This window comes from Thermobia domestica, chromosome 2 (assembly GCF_964235325.1).
Source record: "Thermobia domestica chromosome 2, izTheDome1.hap1.1, whole genome shotgun sequence".
Taxonomy (NCBI): domain Eukaryota; kingdom Metazoa; phylum Arthropoda; class Insecta; order Zygentoma; family Lepismatidae; genus Thermobia; species Thermobia domestica.
The window spans coordinates 17,029,567-17,036,090 of record NC_137455.1 but is presented as its reverse complement, the minus strand read 5'-3'; positions in this window follow the sequence as shown (position 1 = coordinate 17,036,090).

The window sequence follows — 6,524 nt, the reverse complement described above, 5'->3', positions numbered from 1 at the left end:
TAAATTGGTTCTGCGTATATTATACACTGGACATTCTTGTAACTTGCTTCAACAGTATTATATTACTATTTTTGTGTTTACGTAGCACCTTTTGCGCCTTTATAAGCACATAGAAAATTTGTATACATTAATCAATGCGTACGTGATAACCAGAAGCCTTTAATTTCAATCTATAATTTTTCATTGCTGTGGCGAAACAATTGAATATTAACTTACGACATTATAAGGGACGCTGCCTGACAGCTTTCTGGTTTATTTGCACGACATAACTCATTTTCAACACAAATGTCTCATAGTGGTTCTTCGAGGCGCAGCGACGATATATTTTTAATATTTTTTTTTTAATGTTACAAAACTTAAACGTTAAGCTAAAAATATACCACTACAGATTTCTAGTACTGCAAAATAATTAGTGAAATTGTGAATTATTTTTGTGATGTATTGTTACATTATAGATGGGTTGAAGACTTAGAAAATAGAGAACATCTCAACAATACAAGTTATTTTACTAAAATAATATTTCAAAAGATCTAGAAAATTACGCAGAAAAGCATTACAAATGTTCTTACATGTTCTTAAAATTATAAAAATAAAGGTAATAGGGGACTACTTGTATGCACCAGTGGCGCGGCCATGGAGGGTTGACCGAACTCAAGATCCAGCTTCGTAGAATGATCTACAAAATTGATTCTGTAAACATTGCAATATGTTCCATTTGTGACGCTTAGTGCTATGTTGTTTTTTAAAAATAATTTATCAAAAAAGGCAAGTATTATCAATGAAGTTCAAGCATCCCCCCAAAAAACTCACTTCTCTATTTTTAGTATGCCAACCTAGTATGTATAGTGTTATGTATTATCACATCAGGGGCGCACCGGATTCGGACTTCTCAAACGAGGGGTTCACCGGATCCGGACTTCTAAGAAAACTTTGTAATTCAACAAATATTTGTTCACTCTCTTAATGAAAGATGTTTGCTTTAGTCTAGAAATATTTAATGTAGCCTAAATATTTAATTTTACTCTTCATTTTTATTCTTTCTTTTCTTATGAAACCAAATTAGTTCTGTCATTTTACTGAGAATAAATGTGACAGTAGTTAAAAATTACATATCGTTTTTTATGAGAGTAGAGTTTTTTTTATGAGTTCAATACTGCATAGATGTCGTGTCTTGTAGTACTTTTGGATGTGCGCCTGTGTCACACAATTAGTATATGTATAGGTCAGATTCTTCAATGCGGCGCTTACAGTCCCCCTAGATGCATTTCTCGCTACGCCACTGGCATGCTCTCTATATAAATTCTAGCATGCTGACAGTATAACATGAACCAAATATAAGTACGATATATATATATATATATATATATATATATATATATATATATATATATATATATATATATGTTAAACTGAAATTCATGTTTCATACAACCACGGTGCTGAAGGAGTAAATTTAAGAAAACTAATAACAGGAACGCTTTTTTGAGCTCACTAGAATCGCATCATACTGCACAAAAACAATTATATAATATTGTACGTGAATATGTATACTGAACTGCATGTAAATATGTATTACAGAGGACTGAATAGATTTTTGTTTATTATAAATTATTTATGTAATCAAAGATTTGTATTTATAAAGTATAGAACGTTCATAACGTGATATTTTACTAGACTGTTCATAAAGAAACTAAGTTATATGAATGTCATGTTTAAATATTATCTGAATTATTTATTTCTCTTATTATATTATAGTACATTACGTACTGTAAATTGAGTAATGTGTATCACAAATAAATAGTAATACGTATTCAGTATTCGTAAAAGTAATATTTATTATATATTTATTATTATTATTATTAGCCTTTACTTCTTGTAGTTTATATAACAAATATAAATGTTTTTGAGCAAATTTTTGAGAAGTATTACATTGACATTTAAGAAAATAGGTTTAGTTGTGTGCTTATTACATGTAGTAAAATTTTACATGGAAATAATGTAATTTTATATCGATTTTAATTATGTTATTGAAAATTGAAATTTATACAAATATAAAATTTCTCAGAATCGAATTTTGTTTTGGAATTATTACTTTATTTTCACCTTCACCTGAGACAGAATTTTTATGTTTGAACAATATGGTAGAAATTATCCCATGTTATTTATTTATGTTTGGTGTGTAATATACACGTCTAATGTGCCCAGCCCCGCTTTTATAAACGGGGACATACGCCTAGAGTGGCATATTCTCGTGCAAAGAGAGAAGGTAGTAAAAAAAAAAAAAAAAAAAAACGGGAAATGTCCTTAATATTTAAAAAAATATATTATAAATACGATAGATACAATATGTGTCTCTTATTGTGAATCGTGTTGTTAAACAAAACTGGTACGTTAATCAAGAGTTTGCTTTATCAACTTAAACTCCTTTATATAGTTGCCGTATTCTTCCATCCGTAAGATTAAAAACTCAAGAACTATTTCATGGATCACCATCAATTTTGTCCACCACATAGAGAGTCAAAGGTCAGGAATCGAATTCGTTGGTGGGGGTAATCCACGCAATTGGTCCCAAGATATGGCTCCCATGTATTCCCAAAAGAGGTTCCTCGTTATACAGGGTGGCGCGGAGCCGACTGACACATTTCAAAGTTGAATGTTGCCCAGCTGCGATAGTTTGGAGTAGGATATAGGTGAGAGATTTGGAGAGATGCCATTTTATAGGAATACTATAACAGTTACCATGGACATCGTTGGATCGTTGAACGTCTTTTCTGTGTTCGTACTTATTACGAAGCTCAGTCAGTCATTAACGTACAGTGATTGTTGAAATATTTCATTGTTAACTGACATTATGTTAAAGGTCCATTGTAACTGTTAAAGTGTTCTTATGAAATGGCATCCTATCCACTTTCCATCCTCCAGTCACAATCCATTCCAACCTATCTCACCTGCGTAATATTCAACTTCAGTCGGCTCCGCGTCGAATACGCGACAAAACGTACTAGCGACAAAACGTACCACCGACAAAACGTACCACTTACCCTGAGGGATGCTCGTGAAGGGTTTCCTAAAAACACTTTAAATAATGACAAGCGACAAAACGTACCACTTGCCTGGAGGGCTACTTGCGAAGAGTCTTCCAATCAGCCATCAAATAATGACAGGCGACAAAACGTACCACTTGATAGGACAGCATATAAGTGTATATATATCGGCCAAAATAAGGTTAAAAGTTGAACAGATTGGTGGTGAGAAAAGTACCGATGCAAGACCAAGACTAAGACTAAGACTAAGGCTAAGACTAAGACCATGCCTTCAAGATTCTCGCAACACCAAGACCATACCTGCAAGATTCTCGCCAGGCCAATACCAGCAAGAATCATGCATATGCAATATTTTAATATTTGCTGATTTCCATCACACTTTATCCAGGCTTTGGACCAGGGACGGTTAGGTATTATTAGAGGGTCGCGGGCGCTTTCTCCCACCACCACCAGTATCTCAATGTCACAAATCAAGTTGCACAGTTTTCTTTCTACAGTAAGTCAATAGTATTAACAATTGACAATTAAAACATGATATTCTTTCATCAGTATATTATTCTGAATTGTTCAAAATATTATATGAAGTTCAAGGAGAACGTATACTATATTACAAAATTAGCAGATGTTTTAGTGTACTAGTTTTTGATGCTACTGTATCTATCACTTTTGCATTCGAAATATTTTTTAATAAATATTTTTTTCAATAGACATCAACATAAATGTTTTCAAATGTTCCTGAGACATGGTACTCGTTAGCCTATTTTTAATGTATTTCAGTTTATTTAAGTTTTGAAAAATTTCTTTTACATGTTACCTGAGTTACAGGCAAAGTCAATAAAAATTTGTATGCTGGAAACCTGGATAAGTATTACTGCAAAATTTACAATTCTGCCAAATTAAAAAGCAGCACATTGGACAATTTTGCAACACGTTTTGCATTCGCTTTCCTTGTAAACAAATGTATTTTCTCCTAATTCTGAATCACTTGCACCATCAGGACAGTCATTTTTTCTCGGTTGTGCTCGTCATCAAGACTGACTTTCAAGGATATCCACGTCCTTCAATAGTTCAAGAGAATACATTTATATTATCCTTGGAAACTTCTTTACTGAAGTTTTTCAGAAAATATGTAAGTTTATCAAAAGGCACGTCTGGAAGTTCTGTTACTTGGTTGAAGTGTCGAGGGTCCAAATAACCCATAAAGTACATTGCTTCTTGAATCTTGAAGAAATACTCGAAACTACCATATCCAATATTGTGTTGAATGCTTCGATACAGTACCTGGTCATTGGATAGAAGCAGCTTCATATTCATATTCACAGGAAAAATCTTTGTCCATCTCTGAAGGCGAATTGTCGACAGGTCAATAGAAAAAAAGAAATCACGTTCTAAGCCTTCCAATTTGTTATTGCCCCATTCTGCAAAGCTTAATGCTGCATTCTTAACGGATTCAAAATCATCTCTCTACTCTTTCAGTTGGAACAGAGTAGTCTGCACCATCCGATAGGACTACACTAGCAGCACCCTCTATTTGGAGATAGTTTGACATAGAGGTCGTCACCTGAAATATCTTAAGGAACATTTGTGCTGTCCGAGTTGTTTTGAACTTGAGATCTTTTATATATCCTTTCGCTTTACACCTAGCTTTTGGTTTGATATTTTCTGTAGAAGCATTTTTCTTAATTATTATGGTCAACTCTATATACAAAACACTTTCTGGGTTCAAAAAATGACCAAACTTTTTCTGAAAGACAGTGTGTTTTCTACCATCTTGTTTCCGCAATAACTGTAAGACGCCTTTGTTAACATTTGATCTTCCAAATGTCCATTCGCTGATAAGACTCACGCATAAATATCGCACAGTCATTCAGCAGAACAATGACACAGAATCAATGCAATTTTTTGTCAAATCACTTATGACGTGATTGAGTATATGAGCGTAACACCAGACGTGTATCTGAGTTTCTTAGTGGTTAAGCGGTTAGCGTATGCGCCTTTGTCGTGGGAGACCTGGATTCGATTCTTGGCGGGAGCTCATGTGCTTTGGATTTCCCGTAAATCAGTATGTCCCGTCTCATATAGCCTCGCTGCTAAAAGGGCCGTTAAACTTAAAATCAACTGAATCACAGTGTAACTGATCATAGGTGAATTGAAAAAATCCGAATTTTGTCCTTGCATGTTACTTGAGCCATCGGTTGAATTTCCAATACACTTCTTAATATCAATTTTCAACTTCTGCAGAATTTCCAGCAGTAAACCGCAAGGACACTGGCCTGTGGTAGATATGCATTTTACAATGACAACAATACTTTGTTTAACAACCATTTTAACAACATACCGTAAAACAACAGAGCACTGGCCTGAAACTACTATATCTTGAGTAGTGTCTAATAGAACAGAAAATATTGAAGCTTGAGAGACTTCTTTCGAAATATCTTCTCTGATAAGTGTGCTGATAGCATTCAAAACATAATTCACCGTGTTTAGTAAAAGTTATGCGACCACTATCCTGCTTACTTCCTCGTATATGACTCTTCTCGGTGGCCTTATCTAAATCACTTTTAAGCGAAAGATCAAATTTGCTTAAGAAAGGAATAATACCCAAAAGGTTTCCATGATCTATAGCTGTGTCTTTCAGTTTATAGGCTGCTACATTTCCTCTGTAAATGAGCCCTCTTTACCAATGAGTTTCTGCACTTTGACAACTCGATACATTACCTGTCTGTTCTCAACCTTATACTGCCTTTGTTTTACCTGTTCATGAGGAAATAGTTTCTTAACATTATGTTCTCTTTTGTTAGATATGTAAGCATCCACATTGGTCTAATGTATCTTGGAAGACTCGTGTTCTCTTACTCGCTGATAAACGTGTTTAATGTTACGTTTGTCACGTACAGAACCTTTAAGAGAAGTTTGTTCGATCTGGAGAATAATCTGTGAACACGCTGAAAAAAAAAATGCTTGAAGTGGTACGTTTTGTCGCGGATTAAATATCCGAAATGTTTTAATTAGTCCAAGACAGGTTGTAATTTATATAAGTGGTACGTTTTGTCGTGGAATAAATATCAGAAATGCTTTAATTAATCCATGACAGGTTGTCATTTATGACAGGTCATCAAAAGTGGTACGTTTTGTCGCGAAAATTCAAGTGGTACGTTTTGTCGCTGGTACGTTTTGTCGGGACACCCTCCGCGTCACCCTACTGTATATGAACTGCCCCTTCATTGTATGCAACCCGACTGTACGCAGATGTCATGTTGGTTGTATACCATTCAGTTACTTAGTGTCAGTCGGCTCGCATTTTCGCCGATCTCAAGAGGTTCATCCAATACATAGCTGAAGAAGCACTCTTATTGGCCATGTAAAGATGACGTCACAAAGTTTTAAGTTCAGCCTGCAATGCTTTCTTTTCCGTATTTGCGTGTTTAAAAATAAGAGAGAGGAGATTATCAATATAATTACTTGTGAAATACTTCACTT